Raw genomic sequence first — 20,279 nt, forward strand, 5'->3', positions numbered from 1 at the left:
TTTACAAAGGATTCATTTGTTTCTTCAGCTTCGTTGAAGAGGCCTATTTGGAACAAAATGAGCCTTTCTCCACCTTGAAGACTATGATTGGCGGGAAGTATTCCTTTCAAAACCTAAATGAATTCTGACAGGGGAACAATGTGTCAGATGTTCCTGCTTCTAACTCAGATGGTTTTCTTTTGAGAGATATACGTGTTTCTTCAACTCAGCTGAATAGGCCTATTTGTAGGAAACAGACCTTATCTCCACCTTGAAACACCCAAGTTGCAGGAAATAGTCCTTTAAAAACTAACTCAATGCTCACTGGGTAACAATGTGCTAGTATGTGCAGCTTCTAACATAAATAGATTTTTTGGAGAGATACTTGTGTTTCTTCAACTCAGGTGAATAGATGTATTTTGAGCAAACAGACATACCACCACCTTGAGCAACCTATTGGAGGAAGATTTCCTTTCCAAACTAACTCAAATCTCACAGGGAACAATGTACTCTATGCTCCTTCCACAAACACAGATGGTCAACTTTGGAGAGCTACCTGTGGTTCTTCACCTTAGCTGAGCAGGTTTGTTGGGAACAAAATGAACCATTCTCCACCTTGAAATTATGATTTGAAGGAAGTATTCCTCAGAAACACTAACTCAGCTCTCACGGGGAAACAATGCAGTATGTGCTGCAGCTTCTAACAGAGATGGTTTTCTTTGGAGATCTACAGGTATTTTTTCACCTCTGCTGAATAGGCCTATGTGGAGCAAACAGAGCCTATCCCCAGGTTGAAAAACCAAAGTTGTGGGAAGTATTCTTTGCAAAAACGAATTCAATTCTCAAAGGGAAACAATGTGCTACCTAATCCTGATTCTAGCTCAGATGCTTTTCTTTTTAGACATACGTGTGTTTCTTCATCTTAGCTGAATAGAGGAATTTCGAATAAAAGAGCCTTTCTCCACCTTGTAAATTTTGATGTGCAGGAAGTATTCCTTTCAAAAACAAACTAAATTCTCACAGGTAGAAAATGTGCTAAGTACTGCAGGTTCTAACATAGATGGTTTTGTTGGGAGAGGTATATGTGCTGCTTAACTCACCTGAAGAGCCCTACTTGGAACAAAATGATCCTCTCTCCACCTTGAAAACTGTGAAGAGTAGGAATTTTCCTTCCAAAAACTAACTCTATTCTCACAGGGAAATAATGTGCTAGACGCTGCAGCTTCTAACACAGCTGGTTTTCTTTGGAGAGAAAATGTAGTTTCTTCAACTCAATTGAATAGGCCTATTTGGAGCAAAGAGAGTCTATGTCCACCTTGAAACACCTAAGTTGCTGGAAGTATTCCTTTTAAAAACTAACTCATTTTAACATGGAAGCAATATCCTAGTCCTGCTTCAAACACAGATGGTTATTTTTGAGAGATTTATGTTTATCTTCAACTTGGCCGTATAGTTCTGTTTCAACAAAATGAGCATTTCTGCAGCTTGAAAATTCTGTCTTGCAGTAATTGTTCCTTTCAAGAACTAAGTCAATTGTCACTGGGAACAAAATGCTAGATGCTACTGCTTCTAACACATATCATTTTCTTTGGAGAGATTCATGTGTTTCATCAACTCACCTGAATACACCTATTTGGAACAAAGAGAGCCTGACTCCACCTTTAAAAACAAAAGTTGCAGGAAGTATTCCTTTCAAAAGCAAAGTTTATTCTCACAGGGAAATAATGTGCTACATACTGCAGGTACTAACCTAGATGGTTTTGTTAGGAGAGATACATGTGCTACTTCAACATCACTGAATAGGCCTACTTGGAACAAAATGAGCCTTTCTTAATCTTGAAAACGCTGATTAGCAGGAATTGCTCCTTTCAAACACTAATTCACTTCTCACAGGGAAAATGTGGTAAATGTTGCAGCTTCTGACATAGACGGTTTTCTTTCTAGAGTTACTGGTGTTTCTTCAACTTAGCGGAATAGGACCACTTGGAATATATTGTGCCTTTCTCAGCCCTGAAAATTCTGATTTGAAAGAAGTATTCCTTTCAAAAACTAACTCAGTTCTCACAGGGAGATAATGTGCTACATGCTGGAGCTTCTAACATGCAGTTATTTCATTGGGGAGATACCTGTGTTACTTCAACTCAGCTGATTAGGCCTATTTGTAGCCAAGAGAGACTATCTCCACCTTGAAACACCTAAGTTACAGGAAGTATTCCTTTTAAACACTAACTCAATTTTCACAGGGAAACAATGTGTTAGAGGCTCCTGCTTCTAACACACATGCGTTTCTTTGGAGACATACATGTGCTTCATCAACTTAGCTGAATAGGCCTACGTGGAGCAAAATGAGCCTTTGTCCACCTTGAAAACTTTGATTTGCAGAAAGTACTCCTTGGAAAACTAACTCTATTCTCACAGGGAAAGAATGTTCTAGATGCTCCTGCTTCTAAGACGGTTGGTTTTCTTTCGAGAGATACATGTGTTCCTTCAACTTACTGAAATGGCCTCTAGGGAACCAAATGAACCTTTCTCCACTTTGAAAATTCTGTTTTGCAGGAAGTATTTCTTTCAAAACCTAACCATATTCACACAGGTAAACAACATGGTAGATGCAAGTGCTTCTAACTCCAATGGCTTTCTTTCGAGACATACATGTGTTTCATCAACTCAGCTGAATAGGCCTATTCCGAACAAAATGAGCCTATGTCCACCTTAAAGAACCAAAGTGGCAGGAAGTATTCCTTTCAAAACCTAACTCAGTTTTCCCAGGGAAACAGTGTGCTAGATGCTGCAGCTTCTGACACAGACTTTTTTTTTTTTTGGAGATATTTATGTGTTTCTTCAACTCGGCTGAATTGGTCTATTTGGAAATAAATGAGCCTTTCTCAACCTTGAAAATTCTGACTTGCAGGAAGTATTCCTTTCAAAAATTAAGTAAATTCTCGGAGGTAAACAATGTGATAGATTCTGCTGCTTCTTACACACATGGGTTTCTTTTGAGAGATATGCCTGATTCATCAATTCAGGTGTATAGGACTACTTGGAACAAAGAGAGGCTATCTGTGCCATGGAAAACCCACCTAGCATGAAGTATTCCTTTCAAAAACTAACTCAATTCACAAAAGGAAACAATAGGCTTGATGGTGCACCTTCTAACAAAGATGTTTTTCTTAGGAGAGCTTCATGGGTTTTCCAACTCAGCTGAATATACCTATTTGGAGCAAACAGAGCCTAACTCCACCTTCCAATCCTAAGTTGCAGAAAAGGATTCCTTTCAAACAATAACTCAATTCTCACATGGAAACAATGTGCTAGAATCTCTAGCATCTGACATAGATGTTTTTCTAAGGAGAGGTACATGTGTTTCTTCAACTCAGCTGAATTGCCTGTTTGGAACAAAATGAGCCTTTATTCACCTTGAAAATTATGATTTGCGGGAAGTATTTCTTTTGAAAAGTAACGCAAATTTACATGGAAGCTATGTGCAAGGTGCTTCAGCTCCTAACAGAGATGGCTTTCTTTGGATAGATACATTTATTTCTTCAACTCAGGTGAAGAAGACTTTTGATAGCAAACCGAGCCTATCTCCCCTTGAAATAGCTAAGTTTCCTTCCAAAATCTAACTCAATTCTCACAGGGAAGAAATGTGCTACATCCTGCTGCTTCTAAGAGAAATGGACTTCTTTTCAAAAATAAATGTGTTGTTTTAACTTAGCTGTATAGGCCAACTTGGAAATAATGAGCCTTGGTGCATCTTCAAAACTATGATTTGCACTATATACTCCTTTGGAAACTACCTCAATTCTCACAGGGTAGTGCTTACACACATGGTTTTCTTTCATGATACATATGCGTCTCACCAACTCACCTGTACAGGCCTATTTCTAACAAAGAGAGCCTGTCAATGCATTGGAAAACCCACATAGCAGGAAGTATTCCTTTCAAAACCTAGCTCAAATCTCACAGGGAACCAATGTGCTTGAACCTGCATCTGCTTACATAGATGGTTTTCTTTGGAGAGATACATGTTTTGCTTGAACTCAGCTGCATATACCTATTTGGAGCAAATAGAGCCTATGTCCACCTTGAATCACCTAAGTGGCAGGAAGTCTTCTTTTCAAATCAAACTAAATTCTCACAGGGAAACAATGTGCTTGACGCTCCTTCTTGTAACACACATGGTTTTCTGTCGAGAGATGTATTGGTTTCTTCAATGTAGTTGAACAGGCCTATTAAAAAAAGTGAGCATTTTTGCATCTTGAAACTTCTGATTTGTAGTGAGTATTCATTCAAGAACTAACTCCATATTAACAGGGAGACAATGTGCAGGAGGCTCGAGCTTCTGACAAAGATCATTTTCTTTCATGAGATACATGTCTTTCTTCCCCTTAGTTGAACTGGTCTATTTGGAACAAAATGAGCCTTTCTCCACCTTGAAAAGTGCAATTTACACGAAGTATTCCTACTAAAACCTACTCAATTCTCACTGAGAAACAAAGTGCCAGATGCTCCTACTTCTAAATAGTCGTTTTCATTCGTGATATACATGTGTTTCACCTTAGCTGAATAGGCCAATTTGGAACAAAATGAGCCTTACTTTACCTTGAAAACTACGATAAGCAGGAAGTATTCCTTTCAAAAACTACTTCTACTTTTGCCGAGAAACAATGTCGTAGATGCCGCAGCTTCTAACATATACGGTTTTCTTTGCAGTGATGCATGTTTTCTTTAACTCAGCCTAATATGCCTAACTTGAACAAAGATAACTCCTCTCCACCTTGAAAAATCCAAGTTGCAGGAAGCATTCCTTTGAAAAACGAATGCAATTTTAACAGAGAAATAATGTGCTAGATGCTGTAGCTTCTAACATAGATGGTTTTCTTTTCGAGAGATATACGAGTTTGTTCAACTCAGCCAAATAGGCCTATTAGGAGCAGAAAGGGCCAATCTCCACCAGAAACACTGAAGTTGGAGGAAGTATTGCTTTCAAAAACGAATTCAATTCTCACAGGGAAACAATGTGCTAGATGCTCCTGCTTCTAACACAGATTGTCTTTTTACAAAGGATTCATTTGTTTCTTCAGCTTCGTTGAAGAGGCCTATTTGGAACAAAATGAGCCTTTCTCCACCTTGAAGACTATGATTGGCGTGAAGTATTCCTTTCAAAACCTAAATGAATTCTGACAGGGGAACAATGTGTCAGATGTTCCTGCTTCTAACTCAGATGGTTTTCTTTTGAGAGATATACGTGTTTCTTCAACTCAGCTGAATAGGCCTATTTGTAGGAAACAGACCTTATCTCCACCTTGAAACACCCAAGTTGCAGGAAATAGTCCTTTAAAAACTAACTCAATGCTCACTGGGTAACAATGTGCTAGTATGTGCAGCTTCTAACATAAATAGATTTTTTGGAGAGATACTTGTGTTTCTTCAACTCAGGTGAATAGATGTATTTTGAGCAAACAGACATACCACCACCTTGAGCAACCTATTGGAGGAAGATTTCCTTTCCAAACTAACTCAAATCTCACAGGGAACAATGTACTCTATGCTCCTTCCACAAACACAGATGGTCAACTTTGGAGAGCTACCTGTGGTTCTTCACCTTAGCTGAGCAGGTTTGTTGGGAACAAAATGAACCATTCTCCACCTTGAAATTATGATTTGAAGGAAGTATTCCTCAGAAACACTAACTCAGCTCTCACGGGGAAACAATGCAGTATGTGCTGCAGCTTCTAACAGAGATGGTTTTCTTTGGAGATCTACAGGTATTTTTTCACCTCTGCTGAATAGGCCTATGTGGAGCAAACAGAGCCTATCCCCAGGTTGAAAAACCAAAGTTGTGGGAAGTATTCTTTGCAAAAACGAATTCAATTCTCAAAGGGAAACAATGTGCTACCTAATCCTGATTCTAGCTCAGATGCTTTTCTTTTTAGACATACGTGTGTTTCTTCATCTTAGCTGAATAGAGGAATTTCGAATAAAAGAGCCTTTCTCCACCTTGTAAATTTTGATGTGCAGGAAGTATTCCTTTCAAAAACAAACTAAATTCTCACAGGTAGAAAATGTGCTAAGTACTGCAGGTTCTAACATAGATGGTTTTGTTGGGAGAGGTATATGTGCTGCTTAACTCACCTGAAGAGCCCTACTTGGAACAAAATGATCCTCTCTCCACCTTGAAAACTGTGAAGAGTAGGAATTTTCCTTCCAAAAACTAACTCTATTCTCACAGGGAAATAATGTGCTAGACGCTGCAGCTTCTAACACAGCTGGTTTTCTTTGGAGAGAAAATGTAGTTTCTTCAACTCAATTGAATAGGCCTATTTGGAGCAAAGAGAGTCTATGTCCACCTTGAAACACCTAAGTTGCTGGAAGTATTCCTTTTAAAAACTAACTCATTTTAACATGGAAGCAATATCCTAGTCCTGCTTCAAACACAGATGGTTATTTTTGAGAGATTTATGTTTATCTTCAACTTGGCCGTATAGTTCTGTTTCAACAAAATGAGCATTTCTGCAGCTTGAAAATTCTGTCTTGCAGTAATTGTTCCTTTCAAGAACTAAGTCAATTGTCACTGGGAACAAAATGCTAGATGCTACTGCTTCTAACACATATCATTTTCTTTGGAGAGATTCATGTGTTTCATCAACTCACCTGAATACACCTATTTGGAACAAAGAGAGCCTGACTCCACCTTTAAAAACAAAAGTTGCAGGAAGTATTCCTTTCAAAAGCAAAGTTTATTCTCACAGGGAAATAATGTGCTACATACTGCAGGTACTAACCTAGATGGTTTTGTTAGGAGAGATACATGTGCTACTTCAACATAACTGAATAGGCCTACTTGGAACAAAATGAGCCTTTCTTAATCTTGAAAACGCTGATTAGCAGGAATTGCTCCTTTCAAACACTAATTCACTTCTCACAGGGAAAATGTGGTAAATGTTGCAGCTTCTGACATAGACGGTTTTCTTTCTAGAGTTACTGGTGTTTCTTCAACTTAGCTGAATAGGCCCACTTGGAATATATTGTGCCTTTCTCAGCCCTGAAAATTCTGATTTGAAAGAAGTATTCCTTTCAAAAACTAACTCAGTTCTCACAGGGAGATAATGTGCTACATGCTGGAGCTTCTAACATGCAGTTATTTCATTGGGGAGATACCTGTGTTACTTCAACTCAGCTGATTAGGCCTATTTGTAGCCAAGAGAGACTATCTCCACCTTGAAACACCTAAGTTACAGGAAGTATTCCTTTTAAACACTAACTCAATTTTCACAGGGAAACAATGTGTTAGAGGCTCCTGCTTCTAACACACATGCGTTTCTTTGGAGACATACATGTGCTTCATCAACTTAGCTGAATAGGCCTATGTGGAGCAAAATGAGCCTTTGTCCACCTTGAAAACTTTGATTTGCAGAAAGTACTCCTTGGAAAACTAACTTTATTCTCACAGGGAAAGAATGTTCTAGATGCTCCTGCTTCTAAGACGGTTGGTTTTCTTTCAAGAGATACATGTGTTCCTTCAACTTACTGAAATGGCCTCTAGGGAACCAAATGAACCTTTCTCCACTTTGAAAATTCTGTTTTGCAGGAAGTATTTCTTTCAAAACCTAACTATATTCACACAGGTAAACAACATGGTAGATGCAAGTGCTTCTAACTCCAATGGCTTTCTTTCGAGACATACATGTGTTTCATCAACTCAGCTGAATAGGCCTATTCCGAACAAAATGAGCCTATGTCCACCTTAAAGAACCAAAGTGGCAGGAAGTATTCCTTTCAAAACCTAACTCAGTTTTCCCAGGGAAACAGTGTGCTAGATGCTGCAGCTTCTAACACGGACTTTTTTTTTTTTTTTTGGAGATATTTATGTGTTTCTTCAACTCGGCTGAATAGGTCTATTTGGAAATAAATGAGCCTTTCTCAACCTTGAAAATTCTGACTTGCAGGAAGTATTCCTTTCAAAAATTAAGTAAATTCTCGGAGGTAAACAATGTGATAGATTCTGCTGCTTCTTACACTCATGGGTTTCTTTTGAGAGATATGCCTGATTCATCAACTCAGGTGTATAGGACTACTTGGAACAAAGAGAGGCTATCTGTACCATGGAAAACCCACCTAGCATGAAGTATTCCTTTCAAAAACTAACTCAATTCACAAAAGGAAACAATAGGCTTGATGGTGCACCTTCTAACAAAGATGTTTGTCTTAGGAGAGCTTCATGGGTTTTCCAACTCAGCTGAATATACCTATTTGGAGCAAACAGAGCCTAACTCCACCTTCCAATCCTAAGTTGCAGAAAAGGATTCCTTTCAAACACTAAGTCAATTCTCACATGGAAACAATGTGCTAGAATCTCTAGCATCTGACATAGATGTTTTTCTAAGGAGAGGTACATGTGTTTCTTCAACTCAGCTGAATTGCCTGTTTGGAACAAAATGAGCCTTTATTCACCTTGAAAAGTATGATTTGCGGGAAGTATTTCTTTCGAAAAGTAACGCAAATTTACATGGAAGCTATGTGCAAGGTGCTTCAGCTCCTAACAGAGATGGCTTTCTTTGGATAGATACATTTATTTCTTCAACTCAGGTGAAGAAGACTTTTGATAGCAAACCGAGCCTATCTCCCCTTGAAATAGCTAAGTTTCCTTCCAAAATCTAACTCAATTCTCACAGGGAAGAAATGTGCTACATCCTGCTGCTTCTAAGAGAAATGGACTTCTTTTCAAAAATAAATGTGTTGTTTTAACTTAGCTGTATAGGCCAACTTGGAAATAATGAGCCTTGGTGCATCTTCAAAACTATGATTTGCACTATATACTCCTTTGGAAACTACCTCAATTCTCACAGGGTAGTGCTTACACACATGGTTTTCTTTCATGATACATATGTGTCTCACCAACTCACCTGTACAGGCCTATTTCTAACAAAGAGAGCCTGTCAATGCATTGGAAAACCCACATAGCAGGAAGTATTCCTTTCAAAACCTAGCTCAAATCAACAGGGAACCAATGTGCTTGAACCTGCATCTGCTTACATAGATGGTTTTCTTTGGAGAGATACATGTTTTGCTTGAACTCAGCTGCATATACCTATTTGGAGCAAATAGAGCCTATGTCCACCTTGAATCACCTAAGTGGCAGGAAGTCTTCTTTTCAAATCGAACTAAATTCTCACAGGGAAACAATGTGCTTGACGCTCCTTCTTGTAACACACATGGTTTTCTGTCAAGAGATGTATTGGTTTCTTCAATGTAGTTGAACAGGCCTATTAAAAAAAGTGAGCATTTTTGCATCTTGAAACTTGTGATTTGTAGTGAGTATTCATTCAAGAACTAACTCAATATTAACAGGGAGACAATGTGCAGGAGGCTCGAGCTTCTGACAAAGATCATTTTCTTTCATGAGATACATGTCTTTCTTCCCCTTAGTTGAACTGGTCTATTTGGAACAAAATGAGCCTTTCTCCACCTTGAAAAGTGCAATTTACACGAAGTATTCCTACTAAAACCTACTCAATTCTCACTGAGAAACAAAGTGCCAGATGCTCCTACTTCTAAATAGTCGTTTTCATTCGTGATATACATGTGCTTCACCTTAGCTGAATAGGCCAATTTGGAACAAAATGAGCCTTACTTTACCTTGAAAACTACGATAAGCAGGAAGTATTCCTTTCAAAAACTACTTCTACTTTTGCCAAGAAACAATGTCGTAGATGCTGCAGCTTCTAACATATACGGTTTTCTTTGCAGTGATGCATGTTTTCTTTAACTCAGCCTAATATGCCTAACTTGAACAAAGATAACTCCTCTCCACCTTGAAAAATCCAAGTTGCAGGAAGCATTCCTTTGAAAAACGAATGCAATTTTAACAGAGAAATAATGTGCTAGATGCTGTAGCTTCTAACATAGATGGTTTTCTTTTCGAGAGATATACGAGTTTGTTCAACTCAGCCAAATAGGCCTATTAGGAGCAGAAAGGGCCAATCTCCACCAGAAACACTGAAGTTGGAGGAAGTATTGCTTTCAAAAACGAATTCAATTCTCACAGGGAAACAATGTGCTAGATGCTCCTGCTTCTAACACAGATTGTCTTTTTACAAAGGATTCATTTGTTTCTTCAGCTTCGTTGAAGAGGCCTATTTGGAACAAAATGAGCCTTTCTCCACCTTGAAGACTATGATTGGCGGGAAGTATTCCTTTCAAAACCTAAATGAATTCTGACAGGGGAACAATGTGTCAGATGTTCCTGCTTCTAACTCAGATGGTTTTCTTTTGAGAGATATACGTGTTTCTTCAACTCAGCTGAATAGGCCTATTTGTAGGAAACAGACCTTATCTCCACCTTGAAACACCCAAGTTGCAGGAAATAGTCCTTTAAAAACTAACTCAATGCTCACTGGGTAACAATGTGCTAGTATGTGCAGCTTCTAACATAAATAGATTTTTTGGAGAGATACTTGTGTTTCTTCAACTCAGGTGAATAGATGTATTTTGAGCAAACAGACATACCACCACCTTGAGCAACCTATTGGAGGAAGATTTCCTTTCCAAACTAACTCAAATCTCACAGGGAACAATGTACTCTATGCTCCTTCCACAAACACAGATGGTCAACTTTGGAGAGCTACCTGTGGTTCTTCACCTTAGCTGAGCAGGTTTGTTGGGAACAAAATGAACCATTCTCCACCTTGAAATTATGATTTGAAGGAAGTATTCCTCAGAAACACTAACTCAGCTCTCACGGGGAAACAATGCAGTATGTGCTGCAGCTTCTAACAGAGATGGTTTTCTTTGGAGATCTACAGGTATTTTTTCACCTCTGCTGAATAGGCCTATGTGGAGCAAACAGAGCCTATCCCCAGGTTGAAAAACCAAAGTTGTGGGAAGTATTCTTTGCAAAAACGAATTCAATTCTCAAAGGGAAACAATGTGCTACCTAATCCTGATTCTAGCTCAGATGCTTTTCTTTTTAGACATACGTGTGTTTCTTCATCTTAGCTGAATAGAGGAATTTCGAATAAAAGAGCCTTTCTCCACCTTGTAAATTTTGATGTGCAGGAAGTATTCCTTTCAAAAACAAACTAAATTCTCACAGGTAGAAAATGTGCTAAGTACTGCAGGTTCTAACATAGATGGTTTTGTTGGGAGAGGTATATGTGCTGCTTAACTCACCTGAAGAGCCCTACTTGGAACAAAATGATCCTCTCTCCACCTTGAAAACTGTGAAGAGTAGGAATTTTCCTTCCAAAAACTAACTCTATTCTCACAGGGAAATAATGTGCTAGACGCTGCAGCTTCTAACACAGCTGGTTTTCTTTGGAGAGAAAATGTAGTTTCTTCAACTCAATTGAATAGGCCTATTTGGAGCAAAGAGAGTCTATGTCCACCTTGAAACACCTAAGTTGCTGGAAGTATTAATTTTAAAAACTAACTCATTTTAACATGGAAGCAATATCCTAGTCCTGCTTCAAACACAGATGGTTATTTTTGAGAGATTTATGTTTATCTTCAACTTGGCCGTATAGTTCTGTTTCAACAAAATGAGCATTTCTGCAGCTTGAAAATTCTGTCTTGCAGTAATTGTTCCTTTCAAGAACTAAGTCAATTGTCACTGGGAACAAAATGCTAGATGCTACTGCTTCTAACACATATCATTTTCTTTGGAGAGATTCATGTGTTTCATCAACTCACCTGAATACACCTATTTGGAACAAAGAGAGCCTGACTCCACCTTTAAAAACAAAAGTTGCAGGAAGTATTCCTTTCAAAAGCAAAGTTTATTCTCACAGGGAAATAATGTGCTACATACTGCAGGTACTAACCTAGATGGTTTTGTTAGGAGAGATACATGTGCTACTTCAACGTCACTGAATAGGCCTACTTGGAACAAAATGAGCCTTTCTTAATCTTGAAAACGCTGATTAGCAGGAATTGCTCCTTTCAAACACTAATTCACTTCTCACAGGGAAAATGTGGTAAATGTTGCAGCTTCTGACATAGACGGTTTTCTTTCTAGAGTTACTGGTGTTTCTTCAACTTAGCTGAATAGGCCCACTTGGAATATATTGTGCCTTTCTCAGCCCTGAAAATTCTGATTTGAAAGAAGTATTCCTTTCAAAAACTAACTCAGTTCTCACAGGGAGATAATGTGCTACATGCTGGAGCTTCTAACATGCAGTTATTTCATTGGGGAGATACCTGTGTTACTTCAACTCAGCTGATTAGGCCTATTTGTAGCCAAGAGAGACTATCTCCACCTTGAAACACCTAAGTTACAGGAAGTATTCCTTTTAAACACTAACTCAATTTTCACAGGGAAACAATGTGTTAGAGGCTCCTGCTTCTAACACACATGCGTTTCTTTGGAGACATACATGTGCTTCATCAACTTAGCTGAATAGGCCTATGTGGAGCAAAATGAGCCTTTGTCCACCTTGAAAACTTTGATTTGCAGAAAGTACTCCTTGGAAAACTAACTCTATTCTCACAGGGAAGAATGTTCTAGATGCTCCTGCTTCTAAGACGGTTGGTTTTCTTTTGAGAGATATATGTGTTCCTTCAACTTACTGAAATGGCCTCTAGGGAACCAAATGAACCTTTCTCCACTTTGAAAATTCTGTTTTGCAGGAAGTATTTCTTTCAAAACCTAACTATATTCACACAGGTAAACAACATGGTAGATGCAAGTGCTTCTAACTCCAATGGCTTTCTTTCGAGACACATGTGTTTCATCAACTCAGCTGAATAGGCCTATTTCGAACAATGTGAGCCTATGTACACCTTAAAGAACCAAAGTGGCAGGAAGTATTCCTTTCAAAACCTAACTCAGTATTCCCAGGGAAACAGTGTGCTAGATGCTGCCGCTTCTAACACAGAGTTTTTTTTTTTTTGGAGATATTTATGTGTTTCTTCAACTCGGCTGAATAGGTCTATTTGGAAATAAATGAGCCTTTCTCAACCTTGAAAATTCTGACTTGCAGGAAGTATTCCTTTCAAAAATTAAGTAAATTCTCGGAGGTAAACAATGTGATAGATTCTGCTGCTTCTTACACACATGGGTTTCTTTTGAGAGACATGCCTGATTCATCAACTCAGGTGTATAGGACTACTTGGAACAAAGAGAGGCTATCTGTACCATGGAAAACCCACCTAGCAGGAAGTATTCCTTTCAAAAACTAACTCAATTCACAAAAGGAAACAATAGGCTTGATGGTGCACCTTCTATCAAAGATGTTTTTCTTAGGAGAGCTTCATGGGTTTTCCAACTCAGCTGAATATACCTATTTGGAGCAAACAGAGCCTAACTCCACCTTCCAATCCTAAGTTGCAGAAAAGGATTCCTTTCAAACACTAAGTCAATTCTCACATGGAAGCAATGTGCTAGAATCTCTAGCTTTTGACATAGATGTTTTTCTAAGGAGAGGTACATGTGTTTCTTCAACTCAGCTGAATTGCCTGTTTGGAACAAAATGAGCCTTTATTCACCTTGAAATTTATGATTTGCAGGAAGTATTTCTTTCGAAAACTAACGCAAATTTACTTTTTGCGTAAAGTAAAGCGATGTGCAAGGTGCTTCAGCTCCTAACAGAGATGGCTTTCTTTGGATAGATACATTTATTTCTTCAACTCAGGTGAATAAGACTTTTGATAGCAAACCGAGCCTATCTCCCCTTGAAATAGCTAAGTTTCCTTCCAAAATCTAACTCAATTCTCACAGGGAATAAATGTGCTACATCCTGCTGCTTCTAAGAGAAATGGACTTCTTTTCAAAAATAAATGTGTTGTTTTAACTTAGCTGTATAGGCCAACTTGGAAATAATGAGCCTTTCTGCATCTTCAAAACTATGATTTGCACTATATACTCCTTTGGAAACTACCTCAATTCTCACAGGGTAGTGCTTACACACATGGTTTTCTTTCATGATATATATGTGTCTCACCAACTCACCTGTACAGTCCTCTTTCTAACAAAGAGAGCCTGTCAATGCATTGGAAAACCCACATAGCAGGAAGTATTCCTTTGAAAACCTAGCTCAAATCTCACAGGGAACCAATGTGCTTGAACCTGCATCTGCTTACATAGATGGTTTTCTTTGGAGAGATACATGTTTTGCTTGAACTCAGCTGCATATACCTATTTGGAGCAAAGAGAGCCGATGTCCACCTTGAATCACCTAAGTGGCAGGAAGTCTTCCTTTCAAATCGAACTAAATTCTCACAGGAAAACAATGTACTTGATGCTCCTTCTTGTAACACACATGGTTTTCTGTCGAGAGATGTATTTGTTTCTTCAATGTAGTTGAACAGGCCTATTAAAAAAAGTGAGCATTTTTGCATCTTGAAACTTGTGATTTGTAGTGAGTATTCATTCAAGAACTAACTCAATATTAACAGGGAGACAATGTGCAGGAGGCTCGAGCTTCTGACAAAGATCATTTTCTTTCATGAGATACATGTCTTTCTTCCCCTTAGTTGAATTGGTCTATTTGGAACAAAATGAGCCTTTCTCCACCTTGAAAAGTGTAATTTACACAAAGTATTCCTATTAAAACCTACTCAATTCTCACTGAGAAACAAAGTGCCAGATGCTCCTACTTCTAAATAGTCGTTTTCATTCGTGATATACATGTGTTTCACCTTAGCTGAATAGGCCAATTTGGAACAAAATGAGCCTTACTTTACCTTGAAAACTACGATAAGCAGGAAGTATTCCTTTCAAAAACTACTTCTACTTTTGCCGAGAAACAATGTCGTAGATGCCGCAGCTTCTAACATATACGGTTTTCTTTGCAGTGATGCATGTTTTCTTTAACTCAGCCTAATATGCCTAACTGGAACAAAGATAACTCCTCTCCACCTTGAAAAATCCAAGTTGCAGGAAGCATTCCTTTGAAAAACGAATGCAATTTTAACAGAGAAATAATGTGCTAGATGCTGTAGCTTCTAACATAGATGGTCTTCTTTTCGAGAGATATACGAGTTTGTTCAACTCAGCCAAATAGGCCTATTAGGAGCAGAAAGGGCCAATCTCCACCAGAAACACCGAAGTTGGAGGAAGTATTGCTTTCAAAAACGAATTCAATTCTCACAGGGAAACAATGTGCTAGATGCTCCTGCTTCTAACACAGATTGTCTTTTTACAAAGGATTCATTTGTTTCTTCAACTTCGTTGAAGAGGCCTATTTGGAACAAAATGAGCCTTTCTCCACCTTGAACACTATGATTGGCGGGAAGTATTCCTTTCAAAACCTAAATGAATTCTGACAGGGGAACAATGTGCCAGATGTTCCTGCTTCTAACTCAGATGGTTTTCTTTTGAGAGATATACGTGTTTCTTCAACTCAGCTGAATAGGCCTATTTGTAGGAAACAGACCTTATCTCCACCTTGAAACACCCAAGTTGCAGGAAATAGTCCTTTAAAAACTAACTCAATGCTCACTGGGTAACAATGTGCTAGTATGTGCAGCTTCTAACATAAATAGATTTTTTGGAGAGATACTTGTGTTTCTTCAACTCAGGTGAATAGGTGTATTTTGAGCAAACAGACATACCACCACCTTGATCAACCTATTGGAGGAAGATTTCCTTTCCAAACTAACTCAAATCTCACAGGGAACAATGTACTCTATGCTCCTTCCACAAACACAGATGGTCAACTTTTGAGAGCTACCTGTGGTTCTTCACCTTAGCTGAGTAGGTTTGTTGGGAACAAAATGAACCATTCTCCACCTTGAAATTATGATTTGAAGGAAGTATTCCTCACAAACACTAACTCAGCTCTCACAGGGAAACAATGCAGTATGTGCTGCAGCTTCTAACAGAGATGGTTTTCTTTGGAGATCTACAGGTATTTTTTCACCTCAGCTGAATAGGCCTATGTGGAGCAAACAGAGCCTATCTCCTCGTTGAAAAACCAAACTTGTAGGAAGTTTTCTTTGCAAAAACGCATTCAATTCTCAAAGGGAAACAATGTGCTACATAATCCTGGTTCTAGCTCAGATGCTTTTCTTTTTAGACATACGTGTGTTTCTTCACCTTAACTGAATCAGGGAATTTCGAATAAAAGAGCCTTTGTCCACCTTGAAAATTTTGATGTCCAGGAAGTATTCCTTTCAAAAACGAACTAAATTCTCACAGGGAGAAAATGTGCTAAGTACTGCAGGTTCTAACATAGATCGTTTTGTTTGGAGAGGTATATGTGCTGCTTAACTCACCTGAAGAGCCCTACTTGGAACAAAATGATCCTCTCTCCACCTTGAAAACTGTGAATTGTAGGAATTTTCCTTCCAAAAACTAACTCTATTCTCACAGGGAAATAATGTGCTAGACGCTGCAGCTTCTAACACAGACGGTTTTCTTTGGAGAGAAAGTGTAGTTTCTTCAACTCAACTGAATAGGCCTATTTGGAGCAAAGAGAGTCTATGTCCACCTTGAAACACCTATGTTGCAGGAAGTATTCCTTTTAAAAACTAACTCATTTTAACATGGAAGCAATATCCTAGTCCTGCTTCAAACACAGATGGTTGTTTTTGAGAGATTAATGTTTATCTTCAACTTGGCCGTATAGTTCTGTTTCAACAAAATGAGCATTTCTGCAGCTTGAAAATTCTGTCTTGCAGTAATTGTTCCTTTCAAGAACTAAGTCAATTGTCACTGGGAACAAAATGCTAGATGCTACTGCTTCTAACACATATCATTTTCTTTGGAGAGATTCATGTGTTTCATCAACTCACCTGAATACACCTATTTGGAACAAAGAGAGCCTGACTCCACCTTTAAAAACAAAAGTTGCAGGAAGTATTCCTTTCAAAAGCAAAGTTTATTCTCACAGGGAAATAATGTGCTACATACTGCAGGTACTAACCTAGATGGTTTTGTTAGGAGAGATACATGTGCTACTTCAACGTCACTGAATAGGCCTACTTGGAACAAAATGAGCCTTTCTTAATCTTGAAAACGCTGATTAGCAGGAATTGCTCCTTTCAAACACTAATTCACTTCTCACAGGGAAAATGTGGTAAATGTTGCAGCTTCTGACATAGACGGTTTTCTTTCTAGAGTTACTGGTGTTTCTTCAACTTAGCTGAATAGGCCCACTTGGAATATATTGTGCCTTTCTCAGCCCTGAAAATTCTGATTTGAAAGAAGTATTCCTTTCAAAAACTAACTCAGTTCTCACAGGGAGATAATGTGCTACATGCTGGAGCTTCTAACATGCAGTTATTTCATTGGGGAGATACCTGTGTTACTTCAACTCAGCTGATTAGGCCTATTTGTAGGAAACAGACCTTATCTCCACCTTGAAACACCCAAGTTGCAGGAAATAGTCCTTTAAAAACTAACTCAATGCTCACTGGGTAACAATGTGCTAGTATGTGCAGCTTCTAACATAAATAGATTTTTTGGAGAGATACTTGTGTTTCTTCAACTCAGGTGAATAGGTGTATTTTGAGCAAACAGACATACCACCACCTTGAGCAACCTATTGGAGGAAGATTTCCTTTCCAAACTAACTCAAATCTCACAGGGAACAATGTACTCTATGCTCCTTCCACAAACACAGATGGTCAACTTTTGAGAGCTACCTGTGGTTCTTCACCTTAGCTGAGTAGGATTGTTGGGAACAAAATGAACCATTCTCCACCTTGAAATTATGATTTGAAGGAAGTATTCCTTAGAAACACTGACTCAGCTCTCACAGGGAAACAATGCAGTATGTGCTGCAGCTTCTAACAGAGATGGTTTTCTTTGGAGATCTACAGGTATTTTTTCACCTCAGCTGAATAGGCCTATGTGGAGCAAACAGAGCCTATCTCCACGTTGAAAAGCCAAAGTTGTGGGAAGTATTCTTTGCAAAAACGAATTCAATTCTCAAAGGGAAACAATGTGCTACCTAATCCTGATTCTAGCTCAGATGCTTTTCTTTTTAGACATAAGTGTGTTTCTTCATCTTAGCTGAATAGAGGAATTTCGAATAAAAGAGCCTTTCTCCACCTTGTAAATTTTGATGTGCAGGAAGTATACCTTTCAAAAACGAACTAAATTCTCACAGGTAGAAAATGTGCTAAGTACTGCCGTTTCTAACATAGATGGTTTTGTTGGGAGAGGTATATGTGCTGCTTAACTCACCTGAAGAGCCCTACTTGGAACAAAATGATCCTCTCTCCACCTTGAAAACTGTGAAGAGTAGGAATTTTCCTTCCAAAAACTAACTCTATTCTCACAGGGAAATAATGTGCTAGACGCTGCAGCTTCTAACACAGCTGGTTTTCTTTGGAGAGAAAGTGTAGTTTCTTCAACTCAACTGAATAGGCCTATTTGGAGCAAAGAGAGTCTATGTCCACCTTGAAACACCTAAGTTGCAGGATGTATTCCTTTTAAAAACTAACTCATTTTAACTTGGAAGCAATATCCTAGTCCTGCTTCAAACACAGATGGTTATTTTTGAGAGATTTATGTTTATCTTCAACTTGGCCGTATAGTTCTGTTTCAACAAAATGAGCATTTCTGCAGCTTGAAAATTCTGTCTTGCCGTAATTGTTCCTTTCAAGAACTAAGTCAATTGTCACTGGGAACAAAATGCTAGATGCTACTGCTTCTAACACCTATCATTTTCTTTGGAGAGATTCATGTGTTTCATCAACTCACCTGAATACAGCTATTTGGAACAAAGAGAGCCTGACTCCACCTTTAAAAACAAAAGTTGCAGGAAGTATTCCTTTCAAAAGCAAAGTTTATTCTCACAGGGAAATAATGTGCTACATACTGCAGGTACTAACCTAGATGGTTTTGTTAGGAGAGATACATGTGCTACTTCAACATAACTGAATAGGCCTACTTGGAACAAAATGAGCCTTTCTTAATCTTGAAAACGCTGATTAGCAGGAATTGCTCCTTTCAAACACTAATTCACTTCTCACAGGGAAAATGTGGTAAATGTTGCAGCTTCTGACATAGACGGTTTTCTTTCTAGAGTTACTGGTGTTTCTTCAACTTAGCTGAATAGGCCCACCTGGAATATATTGTGCCTTTCTCAGCCCTGAAAATTCTGATTTGAAAGAAGTATTCCTTTCAAAAACTAACTCAGTTCTCACAGGGAGATAATGTGCTACATGCTGGAGCTTCTAACATGCAGTTATTTCATTGGGGAGATACCTGTGTTACTTCAACTCAGCTGATTAGGCCTATTTGTAGCCAAGAGAGACTATCTCCACCTTGAAACACCTAAGTTACAGGAAGTATTCCTTTTAAACACTAACTCAATTTTCACAGGGAAACAATGTGTTAGAGGTTCCTGCTTCTAACACACATGCGTTTCTTTGGAGACATACATGTGCTTCATCAACTTAGCTGAATAGGCCTATGTGGAGCAAAATGAGCCTTTCTCCACCTTGAAAAGTGTAATTTACACGAAGTATTCCTACTAAAACCTACTCAATTCTCACTGAGAAACAAAGTGCCAGATGCTTCTACTTCTAAATAGTCGTTTTCATTCGTGATATACATGTGTTTCACCTTAGCTGAATAGGCCAATTTGGAACAAAATGAGCCTTACTTTACCTTGAAAACTACGATAAGCAGGAAGTATTCCTTTCAAAAACTACTTCTACTTTTGCCGAGAAACAATGTCGTAGATGCCGCAGCTTCTAACATATACGGTTTTCTTTGCAGTGATGCATGTGTTCTTTAACTCACCCTAATATGCCTAACTTGAAAAACGATAACTCCTCTCCACCTTGAAAAACCCAAGTTGCAGGAAGCATTCCTTTGAAAAACGAACGCAATTTTAACAGGGAAATAATGGGCTAGATGCTGTAGCTTCTAACATAGATGGTTTTCTTTTCGAGACATATACGAGTTTGTTCAACTCAGCCAAATAGGCCTATTAGGAGCAGAAAGGGCCAATCTCCACCAGAAACACTGAAGTTGGAGGAAGTATTGCTTTCAAAACCGAATTCAATTCTCACAGGGAAACAATGTGCTAGATGCTCCTGCTTCTAACACAGATTGTCTTTTTACAAAGGATTCATTTGTTTCTTCAACTTCGTTGAAGAGGCCTATTTGGAACAAAATGAGCCTTTCTCCACCTTGAACACTATGATTGGCGGGAAGTATTCCTTTCAAAACCTAAATGAATTCTGACAGGGGAACAATGTGCCAGATGTTCCTGCTTCTAACTCAGATGGTTTTCTTTTGAGAGATATACGTGTTTCTTCAACTCAGCTGAATAGGCCTATTTGTAGGAAACAGACCTTATCTCCACCTTGAAACACCCAAGTTGCAGGAAATAGTCCTTTAA

Source organism: Castor canadensis, chromosome 6, assembly GCF_047511655.1.
Source record: "Castor canadensis chromosome 6, mCasCan1.hap1v2, whole genome shotgun sequence".
In the NCBI taxonomy this organism is placed as follows: Eukaryota; Metazoa; Chordata; class Mammalia; order Rodentia; family Castoridae; genus Castor; species Castor canadensis.